Below are 15,794 nucleotides of genomic sequence, written 5' to 3'. Positions count from 1 at the left end.
CCATTTGGCGGTATCCTGCCTCAACCTCCATTAGGTGTTTGTAGCATTCGGCCCTCTTGTGAAAAGTGCGCCTCTGGTTGTGGCAGCTGAAATATGAGGAGAAGCAAGCATCAGTTTCAGCACTGGGTAGAGGTTGTACAGACATATTATGTACACTGCAATTGCAGATAACACATACAGCCCACCACACATTCCTCAACAATAACTTACTCCTTATCTATGACTATTTCCTATTTCAATTGTTAACCAATAGGGCCCAGAGCTGATCAACATTTGTGTCATCAAACATGTGAGGCTCACATGCCCCAACAAGTCTGGATTTCCTATGTCTCTGTGCATAAAAGGGGCTGTGCATGCAATCCCTCACCTCAACATTCCTGGTGAAACATCAAGGCATGCCCATTCATCATGGATGCAAGGTGGGGGCCTTATGATAGGGCGTCTGATAACTTCCACCAGCTATTCTAAGGTTTGGTAAATCATCATTCATGTGTCCTGGTGTAAGACCTGGCCTGAGCATATGTTACAAGGGGGCACGCCATTGCCCATGATGTGCCCACATGTGCCACTGATGCAATGTCCCCAGAAAGTTTGGCCAAAGCCTGACCTGCAAATCAAAGTTGTCAACACATTATATAACTGAAGCCCCCTATCCAGTGCTATGTTGTGCTATATGTGTTAAACGGTGTAGGAGGCTGGCCTGTTTTGTAGTGGGTACACCTTATACCAAGTCCAGGTATCCCTTATTAGTGAAATGTAGTCAGTGTCTAGAAGCCAGGCTGTCTAGAAGTAGCTGTGGGAAGAGCAGCCAAGGCCGAACTAGGAGACATGCAAAGCTCTTGTAATACCACTGTAGTCACACAGTACTCACACACATGAAAGGCAATACTCAGTGTTACTAAAAATAAAGGTACTTTATTTTAGTCACACAATGCCAAAAATACTTTGGAGACTATACTCCCTTAAGAGGTAAGTAATTTATACAATATATACACTAGTAACCAGAAACAGGTAAGTAACAGTAGGAAAACAGTACAAATGGTGAAAATCACAATAGGTTGCAATGGGCCTAGGGGGGACACAAACCATATACTAAAATAGTGGAATGCGAAATTCGTGTTCCCACCTAGGCAGGTGTAGTGTGTAGAGGGGCGCTAGGAGTGTGAGAAAACACCAAAGGTAAGTAAGGTACCCAACCCCAGAGCCCATGAAAGCAGGAGTAAAAACAGCAAGTTTCCTAAAACACACTAGAAGTTGTGATAAAAGATAATGCAAGAATCAGAAGAGACTTCAAGACACCAACGAAGGATTCTTGGACCTGAAGACCCATGGAAGAAGGGGATCAAGTCCAAGAAGCACTGAAGAGTCCAGGGAGAACAGGAGCCCCTGCTAACCTGGATGAAGGTGCAAAAGAAGAATCACCAGTGAGAAGACAAAGTTAGAATTGCACCAAAGAAGATAGATATGGGTTCCTGGTTGGTGCAGAAGATGTCCCACGCTGGATGGATGAATGCAGTCTGGTTTGCATTGCTGCATTCCGCCAACAAGCATTGGCACATGCAAAGCTTGCGGTTAGCGGAAAATGGCGCTACCCGGGTCTAGGAGGGACCTGGTGGCCTCTACCCAAAGGGGGAAGACAAAGGGGGCTCTCAGCAACTCAGAGAGCCCTCAGAAGACCAGGCAGCGTGCTCAGGAGTCCCACAGCACGGGGACAAAGGAGGTTCAAATGGAGGCCCACGCAGCAGGACACAAAGGATTCCCTTGCAACCGGAAAACCACTCAGGAAGGTGTGCATCTTAGGATGGAGTGCTGGGGACCTAAGCTAAGCTGTACAGAAAGAACTTCTTGGAAGGCTGCACACAAGCCTTGGCAACTGCAAGTCACACAGTGCATGGGGTAATGTCTTGCGTGGGTAGGCAAGCTCTTGTCTACATCAAAGTTGGACAGCTGGACATTGGGACTGCCGGAGTCACTTTAGTACACCACCTGTGTTGCTGGATCCATGGCTGTCGTCTGGAGAGGGGACCCAAGCCACCAGTCATCGCTGCAGAGAGGTGCTTGTTGAAGCAGGGAAGTGACTCTGTCACTCCACGGGAGATTCCTTTGGTTCTTCGGTAGCAGGCTGAAGACAGGCATACCTCAGACGATGCACGATCTGGAAACTGTTGCAGTTGCTGGCAGGAGCTGAAGATACAATGTTGTAGAAGTCGTCTTTGCTTCTTTGTTGCAGTTTTGTAGAGTTCCTGGAGCAGTTAGTGGTTGATCCATCCGTAGAAGATGAAGTAAAGGATGCAGAAGATTCCTGCTGGAGCCTTGCAATCTGAATCTGAAGAAATACCCAGAGGAGAGACCCTAAATAGCCTTGAGAGGATGATTGGTCACCTAACCAGATAAGCACCTATCAGAAGGGGGTCTCTGACGTCACCTGCTGGCACTGGCCACTCAGATGCTCCCAGAGTGCCCCACCACCTTGGAATCAAAGATGGCAAAACCCAGGGACACTCTGGAGGGGCTCTGGGCACCACCTCTGGGGTTGTGATGGACAGGGGAGTGGTCACTCCCCTTTCCTTTGTCAGGTTTCACTCCAGAGCAGGGACTGGGGGTCCCTGAACCAGTGTAGACTGGATTATGCAAGGAGGGAACCATCTGTGCCATTTAAAGCATTTCCAGAGGCTCTGGGAGGCTACCCCTCACATGCCTGTAGCACCTATTTCCAAAGGGAGAGGAAATGCATTGTTCGGCCTTCCTGGGATTGGGCTGATCAAGCCCCAGGAGGGCAGAAACCTGTCTGTGAGGTGGCAGCAGCTGGGACTGCAGTTAAAACCTCAGAAGGCTGGTATGGCAGTACTGGGGATCCCCTGTGGAGCCCCTACAGTGCATGGGATTGTGCAACCAATACTGGAATTAATATTGGGGTACAATTCCCATTTGTGAGACACCTTAAATGGCCATATTCAGAGTTACCATTGTGAAGTTGGCCATAGGTATTGACTTATGTCCAGTGCACACTTAAAATGGTGCCCCCCCCCCCACTCACGAAGTCTGGAAAAATAGGCCTGGATGACGTGGGGGCACCTCTGCTAGTGCAGGGGTGCCCTCACACACAGGTACTATGCACCTAGCCTTCAGGGTCTGAAGGTTAGACATATAGGTGACTTATAAGTGACCTGGTGCAGTAAAAATGCCTGTGAAATAGTGCTTACACTATTTCACTCAGACTGCAATGTCAGTCCAGAAGAAGTGTTTGTATGAGCTCCTTATGGGTGGCAAAAGAAATGCTGCAGCCCAAAAGGATTCTCTGGAACCCCAATGCCCTGGGCACCTCTGTACTATATACTAGAGACTTATAAAGGGGGGTCCAGTATGCAAATTTGGAGTGAAATACTGGGTTACCAGTATGTAGGTATAAATTTGGAACCAGAGAGAGCATAAGCACTGGAGTTCTGATTAGGAGGACTCCAGTGACACAGTTAAGCATACTGACAAAAACAGTGAAACAGACTGACAAGTAGGCCACAAACCATGAGCACTGGTGTCCTGGTTAGCAGGCTCCCAGTGACACAGTTAAATCACTCTGACAAACAGGCCGAAAATGGGGGTAACCATGCTAGAAAGAGCTACATTCTCACAAACGGCACAAACCCGGTGGCTGTATGGGTGCCATTAGGCCCACAGTGAGTTTGGCACTGCACTGGGGTCTGCAACAGTATTCTGATACATTGTACATCATTTGCACATGCATGTCAGACATCATCAAACTACTAGGTACGCACATAGCATTCACATCATATGCATATGTGATGTGTCATAACATCACTCACAATATCATGGTGGGAGGAGCATGTTGGGAAAACTGCTGAGATCTGACATGGGAGGAATCTGAGACTTTTGCCACAACCATCTGGAGCTAAGTTGTCTACTAATTGTGTACACTACTGACTGTTGTGCAGCACAGTATGGCTCCTTGCAGTACTATAGCCTCATGAAGGGTACTGAGGCACCTGTGGTGCATGTGCCTCCAACATAAGCCCCCTAGAGACCTCTGCAGATATAACCCACGTCTGTACTGTCTTGTTAGTAAGTGTAAGATAAGTGTGGCACACTGTGCTAACAATAGTGCTGTGACAAAGTGGTTGTCAACAGGCATGCTATGTAGATAAACAGCTGCCCTGACACCTATCATGGTAGACATCAATGAAAAAGTGGCCAGCCATTACAATTCGTATTACACACAAATCCATGCCAGCACACATTGCCCCTTGAGCTACAACCAAGCCATTCTTATTGCACAACATTCCAACAGATGTGATGTCACCATCCACTCTCAAATGATATAATATCATTGGTCAGGCAAAATCATATTTCATACTTTCCACACTTCAGACTGACTCACACCAAATCCTGGATTAGCACACATGACTGCACCAGGGTCTTCAAATCAGGCCACCTCACCTACGGTGTAGGGTGGAGGTCCACCTGCAAGACATGAATGGAAAACATTGCTTAATGTAATTTGTACATATCAGTTAATGGACAACATTGTTCACTGTCAACTTGTTACGCTGAGTGAGCAAGTCATCCTAGTGGTAGATCAGAGCAATTGACAAACATCTATGATCAGTCAATCAAACTTGGGGCCTGATTACAACTTTGGAGGAGGTGTTAATCTGTCCCAAAAGTGACAGATATACCACCAGCCATATTACGAGTTCCATAGGATATAATGGACTCGTAATACGGCTGGTGGTATATCCGTCACTTTTGGGACGGATTAACACCTTCCTCCAAAGTTGTAATCAGGCCCATAGTCTCAGATAATGTAGACCTACACACCTACAAAACATCACTGTCACCGACACTCCTGTGGTTCTTCTCACCGCACCATGTATACATGGCATTGTCATGCAGGTCTCTGTTAGCTCTATAATTCCGTGACCATATGGGACTGCTTGACACTGTCTACTGCACCTGAGGGGCATGCAATGCTGTTGCAGTGGCTATCCCATTATGACACCTATGGCATTTGAGCCTGCCCCAGATATTGTAGACATCTATCTCATTGTCACAGCAAACTGACAAACTACTGTCCAGGGGTTGTGTGGGTATTCCAAAGTGGTGCAGAATGCCGTGATACATCCTTGTGTGAAGTAAGTAATATGTTTGTGCCATCACAAGGCATACACACAATCAATAATGCTATGGGAGTTCACTCATGTGAAAATAGTTGTACCTACCTGCACATTGACTGATTAAAATCATAGATATATTGCCAATAGTGTGTGGCTAGCCATTTTTGGCATGGTATATCATTAGTTGTCCAGGGAGGGACAAGAACATGGGCATAGACATTTGCCTCAACACAGACACACTTGCTCTGTGGTCCAAGGATGCGTTTGTTGGTGCAGGTTACTGAGTAATGTGCCAGAGCAGATGCAGGGCAGCACCATACTGTTCAGTGAGAAGCAGCAGGCCTGTAGAACTGACTCCACACATGTGTGTGTGGTAATAGACATAGGTGGTCATTCTGACCCTGGCGGTCTTTGACCGCCAGGGCGGTGCTCCAATGGGGATTCCGACCGCGGCGGTAAAGCCGCGGTCGGACCGGCACCACTGGCGGGCTCCCGCCAGTGTATCGCCGCCCCATTGAATCCTCCACGGCGGCGCAGCTTGCTGCACCGCCGCGGGGATTCCGACCCCCCCTACCGCCATCCAGATCCCGGCGGTCGGACCGCCGGGATCCGGATGGCGGTAGGGGGGGTCGCAGGGCCCCTGGGGGCCCCTGCAGTGCCCATGCCACTGGCATGGGCATTGCAGGGGCCCCCGTAAGAGGGCCCCTACATGTATTTCACTGTCTGCTGCGCAGACAGTGAAATACGCGACGGGTGCAACTGCACCCGTCGCACAGCTTCCACTCCGCCGGCTCGATTCCGAGCCGGCTTCATCGTGGAAGCCTCTTTCCCGCTGGGCTGGCGGGCGGTCTGAAGGCGACCGCCCGCCAGCCCAGCGGGAAAGTCAGAATGACCGCCGCGGTCTTTCGACCGCGGAACGGTAATCTGACGGCGGGACTTTGGCGGGCGGCCTCCGCCGCCCGCCAAGGTCAGAATGAGGGCCATAGTGTAGGGTGTATGTGATACAGAATATACAGGAAGAGGTAAGTGCTAATAGTCTGGACCCATTGCATGGCCAAGCTCCCTTACATAGCCTTTGCCAATGACACGAATGGGCCGATTGAACAACAGTGGTGCAGCACCAATTGCATCAATACAGCCCTTGTCGCCCTCAGTGCACCCCTTATGCCCACCATGTGTGCGCCTAATGAGAATTAAGGCTCACATGATGCAAGTAGTGTCCAACTCCATCTATTTATGTGTAGGTAAATGATGTACTCAGCAGGAGTTGCAACAGATCATCACGCCTTCTGCTGAGTACATGAGAGTCCATCACATACACTTATATGCCCTCACATCAAACCTGCTCTCAGGAGCCGTTCAGAGTGCATGATATATGGGATTTAGGTATTTCTTATTTTTCCCAGTGGCTTATACATTTGCCTCCCAAACAGGTTTTGCCCCCGTCCACACATCATGCATGGCGCAGGCCTCATTTGGTGCTGCTCAATACCAATGTTGCCCTATGCACGAATCACAATACTTTGTAATGGTTGTGCAGGGAAAATGGTACATCTGCCCTGCATTGGTTTCATTATTGTACGTTTGAATTGCAGGCCTAAGGTGGCGCTGGGGTTCTTCATACTGGTAGCATACGACATGTCCAGATCCACAATCATTACATGCAGCACTCAACTGTATCTGCAACTGTCATTCACATGCAAAAATATGGACTTTGTATGGAAATGGGGGACTTACCAACTGCTCCACAATCTCTATGCCCAGATGATCCAGCAGATATTGCTCTCTTGTAATGAGGTCTGCCCAGCGGTGCTTCAGTTGGTGGTTGTTTCTTCCTGTCCCAAAGACTCTTGTTAGGTGGTGGAGCAATTTGCCCCACCGCAGCCTCCTTGCCTCTGTGGGGCAGCCTAGAATGACACAACCAGCCAGTTCCAGCATCATGGGGAGGTAGTACTGTAGCAGCCATATAAAACCCCCCAGCTCATCAGCCGACATCCTCACCATCCTCCCTTTCCCAGACATACAGGACTGCACATTGAATTCACCCCAAACCAATTAACTAACCCAACTACCCCAACAACTATACTACCCCAGACAAACACCCCACAATACACAGACAGAAACAGTACACTTACAATACAAAAGACAGGTTTAAAGACAAAACACAACACCTACAGGACACAGCACAATAAACGCTCCAAACACTCCAAAACTCATACAGCACCAGCTCCTCACACCCTCACACAGTCACAAACAATAAGACTGTGAAGTGAAAGTGAACTCACTGTCCATGTTTGCAGGCAGGACTTCCTGTTTCATCACTTCCTGGGCCTGTGCGTCATGTTTCCAGTCATGAGTTTTTTTTTTTTATGCATGATGGTCATGAGTCGACTATTTTTCCCCCCATTTTGCATGAAATTGCCTGTGGATGTGCGATAGACGTTCAGGGGCTAGGCGTCTTTTAGCTTAGGGGAATTGTATGGTATATGCATATGCGTGAAAATATTTGAAACATGGCGGTCATGGAGTGATTTTTCACTATGGTGCATTAAAAGGCGTGTGAACGTGTGATTGACGCTCGGGCCCAAGCGTCATTTTACTTACGTTGCAATGTGGATTTGCGTCATTTTTTTTCACACATGATGGAATCGCATGGAGTTTTGCATTGTAGGACTCGAGTGCACCCTGATTCACTTACCATGTCACATGGGCTGTGCTACAATATTGTATATGTGGTATGGCTACATGTGCGTAACTATCCAGTAATGTAACAATGGTGACACTGGTATGTTGAATCCATAGGTTTATCTATGAGTCTGCTGCATGCTATTACTCCTATCTTGTGCATATGTGCATGTGTAGCTACACTGTGTCCACATATGTTGGCACATGTGTGCTATGTGTGTACATGTGTATTTGAATACTGATTTGTGGGTGGACTACATTGTTATGTCTGAGATACAAGTGTACTTATACCAACAACACAATATATATGATTGTCTATGTCCAACACATGGTAAGGCATGTGACAACCATGACAATTTGTACTCAGAGTATGCAGTAGACTAGGACTGCATTGACATCACGTTACCTCTGGCAATTTGTGTGTGCATGTGTGTCCACTCTGTGGTGTGCTGTTGGATTTTACTTCATGATTCTCTGCTACCTATACATGTGACATTTGGTTCCCCATGCATCTTAGTTGCAGGAGATGTTATGTACACACGTGTTACTGAAGGTTGGTATGTGCTGTGTGTGTGTAAAGACATGTGTAGTGTCATTTCTGTAACATATGACCACGTTGGTGTATTCATGGGATGGGAAACCTCACATTACTGTCTTCCTACTTGGACACATCTTGGCATTTGACATATGCATATGTAGTCACATCAGTGCCACTTATATTTCCGTTTGTCAGAACACATGTGAAGGTCATTTCTTTCAGTCACTGATCTTGTGATACCTATGCCCGTACTTTTGTTCTAGGTTGCCTTTTGTTCAGAATTCATAAACATTACCATGCCTGAGCCATTATAGTGGTACATGTGTGCTGAGATATGTGGTATATGTGGGCATGCCTCCAACTAGGCACCCATCTTTGTACACATCATGTTTGTTATGACTGTCATATACAATGGCATACAACTGTGTATCAGTGTTGCAGTCTGGCATAGATGCCAAACTACTCATCATCACAACTGTGTGAGTTTGTACCGCAACACAAACCCATGGTTGCATGTGAAGGGAAAGGTTAATGGAGCTCCAGTTTACTCAGCCCCCTGTACACATGCATCAGGCCCTTGACAATGTCATACGTTTATGTAGCCAGAGCAGTGTGTGTGAGTTTATTGAGTGGGGATCTAGAATCTTCATGATTGCTAGTCAGCAAAACAATGCACACTCCCCAGCAGACAGACACATGCACAATTGTGACCATACAGACCAGGATATCACATTTTCCTCTGCAATACTTGATGTCAGCCTTCCCCTCTCATGTACAGCGCCCTGGGTGCTTGCACATGTAGGACATGTTTCATTATTTGATGTCCTTAGTTGTTTATTTTCATGGGAAACTTGTTTAGGGGTTGTATATCTGTTGTGACTTCAATTTTGGGAATGTGCAGCTGTCACTGACTCCAGCCATGGTGGCATATGATGAGCAAATACCAGGGTATACTAGTGGCCAACATGACAGGGTTATATACTGACCTGGCAACCCTCTCTGTCCATATGTTAAATCTTGACATGTAGACATTGATGTGTTGTACAATCAGTATTGGTCTAGGTGTGTCCTTTGTCCATGTTTTCCCGCATTACTGGTAACGTATGTATTGTCTCCTACATTGCTCCCATTCTTTCGGCTGCTTGCACTTTATACACATCTTCTACAGCAACATTGTCTGGTCAGACATGAACAGGATGCAACATGTGACTTGTGTAATTTGTAGATATACACATTTCCTACTACTGGCTCCTTGATAGTTACCATTCCATCGACGGCATTTGTGAGATGTAATGAGTGCCACGCACACATGACATTACACCTGCCACTGCACTTGTGTTGTCTCCAAGTGACCCCCGTGTTGTATTTGCAAGTATTTGTGAGTGTCTCCAAGCTGTCCACCCACATCCTCCATTGAACATGGGTATGTATTCCTTTCAGCATGCCACAACCTAGGTAACTCTTACCATGACTGAATAAAGTTGAGGTGTGAAATCATCTCAGTGCTGTACTTTTTATTAGCTAATGCAACATCTATGGCTAGGTCTACTCCCCCTCAGTTTGATATTGTGTCTAAGACATTATTGAACATTGCTGGACACAGTAGCACATCCCACACCTGATTGCGATGTTGGAGCCCAAAACATGCATGGGAACATTTGTTACTGTTGCTACCATGCACTTGTTCTGTCATGTGAGTGACAATGAGTGGTGTTGCTATGTGCTGTGTGATGTTATACAGAGCATACTAGGTAAAAATGCTGACATGTGTGAAGCATTGTTGATACTGGCAAACCTGTTGCTACCTAGCACATACACCCGTACATCAGTCTTCACATGTTTATCTGGATTTGTTGTAGGCATATGTCAAGGCAGCTATTTGTGTGACAAGTGTGCATCTTATGTACATAGGTAGTGCAACACACTCTGCCTACATTACACCCAGACTATTATTTGGGGGTGCGTTGCCCCAATAAATTCTTAGATCCTGAAAATGGATCATGTGTTTGGATAGTGATTCTGCACCCACAGCTGCTTAATTTGTCTGGCAACCCATTGCACACTCCACAGCTAATGTTTGTGTGTCATATGTGAGGTACAGTCCACCATGTGTCAGGGTTGTGCCCAATGGCAGTGCCAGGACCTAATCCCATGCATACACTGTGCAGGCTCAGCATCTGACATTGGTTACTACTGAAGGTCCATAGGTACCTATGATGTCCCACCCTTGACACACATGTACCACACAGGCAAAGCAGCAATCACCCTGAGTTGTGGCAGTGTTCAGTTCCAACATTACTTAAAATCCATTTGTTGACAGCCCCTAACTTATGTGTGCCGCTCTTACATACATCCTGTTAGGCATGGTGTTGTTGTGGGGAATAGGCTAGGAATTAGCACCTTGGCCACTTCACAGCACAATATATGTAGTGGTGCATGGATCTAGGCTGTCAGGATTCACATGCCCGTGAATTGCATGTAAATGATATGTGAGATGGAGGCAGGAGACCCTCTTATATCACAATGTTGCTACCATATTTGTAACTTTTGTGTTTCTTACCTGCTTCTGAGGTTTGAGTCATATTCCAATGGTATATGTAGTGGAGATTGAGTAGACAAAGGAGAATCAGGTGCAAAGTATTCTATTTGTGCTATTTACAATGTGATGTTGTTCGTCCAGTGACTATGTATAGAAGTTCTCTACAATGTGGAGTCTCCTGCGAACTCCAGCAGCAGTGTTCTGTTGCTCTCCTCCAAATGATCTGCTCCATCCTCCTCCTCCTCCTTGTTGGGGACATCAACCTGGTCATCCAGGGGACATTTATTCTGACACACATGTTGTGTAGGGTTGCACATGTCAGCATGATTTTGCATACGAGTGGTGGAGCATACAAGAGTCTTCCTCCCGTCAGGGCAAGGCACCTGAATCTTGATTCAGGAGCCCAAATGTTCTCTCCACCACATTGCATGTTCTTCTGTGCCCTTTGTTGTAGGCCCGCTCTTCCACCATTGTGGGATTGGCAAATTAAGTCATAATCCATGGCTGTATGCCATACCCTTGATCAACTGCAAAGGAAAGAGAGAAGATGTGTTAGTAAAGCTTGATAGTGGTTTGGAACATGCCATGGCAGTTGTTAGTTTTTTGCGGAGTGGTGACTCAGACTTGCTTGTGGAATAGTGCACGTTCCTGTTCTTGCGAAATGGTTTAATTGGACTGTGTTGATGGACCTGACAATCTTGGGTAGTGGCTCAAGGACCTTAAAATGTTCATCTTTTTCCCAAAATTATGGCTATAATTTAGAAAAATGTGTTGTGTAGTCCACATTTGAAAGAGTGTTCTATTGTTAGATGGAACCTACCACCTTCTTGCACCACAGTGGTGTCAGATGTTGAGACACCATAGTTGCCCTACAAAGCCAGACTGTGCCATCCATGTTACCATGTGGCACTATGCATGCAGTGCGACTTTGTGGCCCTTTGTGGCAGATGATGGTTGTGCCAGCCATCAAGTATACGAGGGCGTGTATCACACATTAGTAGGATGATGTAATTTGGTGCAGTAGTATCTCCTAGCTTCCAATACATGATTTCTCACAAACATTTTCCACACATGCGCAGTGCAGGCTTTGGGAGGGGACACAGCTTTATTCACATGGGCCCTTAGAATGGTGCATGTAAGGTCAGGTATGTCCTCTATACTCCTACCAAGTCCTACTATGGCATCATTGGTTTTTACAGTTTTTTCACAAACTCTGCACCATGGTGGACACTTTCTGGTATACGGAACAGACATCGTGGTATTAGGGGGCACTAGGGGCGCATGTGAGGTGACATCACGATTCTGCCCCATCGTCTTTTATGCAGGTAATTTTTTTATTCTTATGTGTGCAACACAATGCAGCAGATAGGTGTATGTGTACACTACAGGTATGTCAAGTATGCGTAGATGATATGTAGTTGGTTATGGCGCCACTTGGGTGGCATTTGATTTAGGTTCTGCCAGAGGCTTGCATACCAAGATTTACGTGGGACTGTGCCTATGTGTGACTTTGTTAAAATAGCCATGACCTATGCCATTAACATGGCTGGGCCATTCTTTGTTTGGTGTGAGGTGTGTGATATCTGTATTTTGTTGTCAACCTGTGGACACTTGTAGTGGTTTGTGAGAAGCTTCTGTATGCAAAGGGGACTTGGCTCCACCTGTCCACACGTGGTGTGCCAGTCCGGGTGTGGCTGTGTTATGTACATGTGGGAGTATGTGTTTGTGAAGTACAATGAATGCGATGTAGTGTGGCATGTTACATATGTGTTGTTGCCTGTATATCTATGTACCTCTGCCCGTGTGTATTTAGTTTGGTGTTAGTTTTGTTTGTCCTAGATGGTTGGTGTGTTTTGCGTGTTATGATTGGTATGGTGGCTTACCTATGAGTAGACCATTGCCATATTGGCCATCCTGGAACCGCTAGTTGATAGTGCAATGGCGGGATATGTATGTGCCATGGACGCTGCTGGGATATTTTGCTACGATGTTGGTGAAGAGCCCACGGTGGTCCACAATGACCTGCACATTGATTGAATGTGTGTGCGTACAGTTCCTATATAGGTGTTCCGTTTCTGCAGGTGGCACCAGTTGCACATGGGTGCAGTCCATTGCACCCAGCACATGTGGGAAACCAGCAATTTGATAGAAACCTTGCTTGGTCTCCTGCTGTAGATGCTGTAGATGCTGGGTGTTTGGGAAGCCTATGTGGTGGAGTGTGAGGCATATGATAGCATCCTTAGGTAGGAGGACCGAGAAGGATGGCTGGGAAGATCCAAACACCAGCATATGGAGGACAGCCAGGAGTTTGGTCATGGGTGGAATGATAATGGGGAGTTTGCACCCTTGCTGTGATGTGTGGCGCATTAGGTGTACAATGGACTCCCAGTTCAGTCTGTACATCCTGATCACAATTTTGTTCCCTGAAGCCAAGGATCGTTGTGCGCTGTCTGAAAATCCTCTCCTGCCTTCTGCGCTGCCTTTGTGGCTGCTGTGGTGGTGTTTGGGGTTGCTGCGGTGGTGGTTGGACCTGCTATCTTCGCTGACGTCTGTGGCGTGTGCCAAGCTGGAGCAGTACCACTTCCATATTCTCCTGGAGGTTTCTCAAATGCTCCTTCTGTGTGTTTTCCTTGAGTGGTTGTGTGTGGGCATCTTTTTAACGACTGGTCTGACCAGTCATTAAAATTTGACGCTAGTCGGACTTAGCGCCATTTTTTAGGTCTGCTTCCTTGGTTTGCATCATTTTTGCATCAGCAATGAGACCTAAGGTGGATTGGTGCTCCCTAAAAAAATACGCTAACTCCAAAATTTTGACGCTAGTTGGGTCTAGCATCAAAATCAAAATATGGAGTTTTTGCACCACTGTAGCATAAAAAAAATGACGTTAATGTGGTGCAAACATTTCATAAGTATGGGCCAAAGTGTTTAGAGGTAAAGTGAACTTGTAAAAACACTCAATAGTTTTCGCAGGAGCAAATCTACGCATGCATTTTTGCTTGTGCTAAAATACAGTTAAAAAATATTTTCTATGAGGATGATTTCCTGGTCTACTTCTGCAAATGATTGTGAGTTCATGAAAGCCACTAATGCAAAGACATATACTATGGATGCTCTTTTATGACTTTCTTTAAGAATTGGGCCCCCAATTAGGTCTGTTGTTAGCCAAGGCATTTTGGTTTTATTAAAATTGTATTTCTCTATGCATCGCTCAGCTAGCTTTACTGTAATTGATAGCATTCTGATCTTCTACAGGGAGCATATTGGCACACAAAGTAGTTTTATTCAGGGACGGGAACTCCTGGGGCACTGTGTGCTTTTTAAGACAAAAAATGTGTAAGGCATGCCTTCCTTGGTTACCCCCTACCTTTTTGCCTTTTGTTGATGCCAGTTATGATTGAAAGTGTGTTGGGACCCTGCTAACCAGACCCCAGTACCAGTGGTCTTTCCCTAAACTGTACCTTTGTTACCACAATTGGCACCGCCCTGGCACCTAGATAAGTCCCTTGTAATTGGTACCCCTGGTACCAAGGGCCCTGTGGCCAGGGAAGGTCTCTAAGGGCTGCAGCATGTATTATGCCACCCTAGGGACCCCTCACTCAACACATGCACACTGCCTCATAGCTTGTGTGTGCTGATGTGGAGAAAAAGACTAAGTCGACATGGCACTCCCCTCAGAGTGCCATGCCCACAACCCACTGCCTCTGGCATAGGTAAGTCACCCCTCTAGCAGGCCTTACAGCCCTAAGGCCCGGTGCACTATACCACAGGTGAGGGCATAGTTGCATGAGCACTATGCCCCTACAGTGTCTAAGTAAAACCTTAGACATTGCAAGTGCAGGGTAGCCATAAAGAGTATATGGTCTGTGAGTCTGTCAATTATGAACTGGCTTCACTGAAATCTGGGAAGTTTGGCATTAAACGTCTCAGCACAATAAATGCAAACTGATGCCATTGTGGAATTTATTTTAAAATACACCCAGAGGGCATCTTAGAGATGCCCCCTGAATACCAGTCCTACTACTAGTGCTAGGCTGACCAGTTTCTGCCAGCCTGCCACAACCAGACGAGTTTCTGGCCACATGGGGTGAGTGCCTTTGTCACTCTGTGGCCAGGAACAAAGACTGCACTGGGTGGAGGTGCTTCTCACCCCCCCCTACAGGAACTGTAACACCTGGCAGTGAGCCTCAAAGGCTCCTGCCTGTTGTTACAGCACCCCAGGATATCCCAGCTAGCGGAGATGCCTGCCCCTCTGGACACAGCTCCCACTTTTGGCGGCAAGTCTGGAGGAGATAATGAGAAAAACAAGGAGGAGTCACCTACCAGTCAGGACAGCCCCTAAGGTGCCCTGAGCTGAGACCCCTGCCTTTCAAAATCCTCCATCTTGGTTTTGGAGGATTCCTCCAATAGGAATAGGAATAGGGATGTGTCCCCCTCCCCTCAGGGAGGAGGCACAAAGAGGGTGTAGCCACCCTCAAGGACAGTAGCCATTGGCTACTGCCCCCAGACCTAAACACCCCCCTAAATTTAGTATTTAGGGGCGACATTGAACCCAGGAAATCAGATTCCTGCAACCTGAAGAAAGAAGAGGGACTGCTGACCTGAAAGCCCCGCAGAGACGACGGAGACACCAACTGACTTGGCCCCAGCCCTACCAGCCTATCTCCAGACTCAAAGAACCTGCACAGCGACGCATCCAGCAGGACCAGCAACCTCTGAGGGCTCAGAGGATGAAACTCCCGAGAACAGCGGCACTGTTCAGAAACTGCAACAACTTTGCAACTTTTAAACAACTTTTAAAGAGACTCACACTTCCTCCCAGAAGCGTGAGTCTTCATACCAGGCACCCTACGCCCCCGCCTCAAGTCCAGGACAACCAACACTGCAGAGAGGACTCCCAGGCGAC

Source organism: Pleurodeles waltl, chromosome 7 (genome assembly GCF_031143425.1).
Source record: "Pleurodeles waltl isolate 20211129_DDA chromosome 7, aPleWal1.hap1.20221129, whole genome shotgun sequence".
In the NCBI taxonomy this organism is placed as follows: Eukaryota; Metazoa; Chordata; class Amphibia; order Caudata; family Salamandridae; genus Pleurodeles; species Pleurodeles waltl.
Note: the sequence above shows the minus strand (reverse complement) of the source record.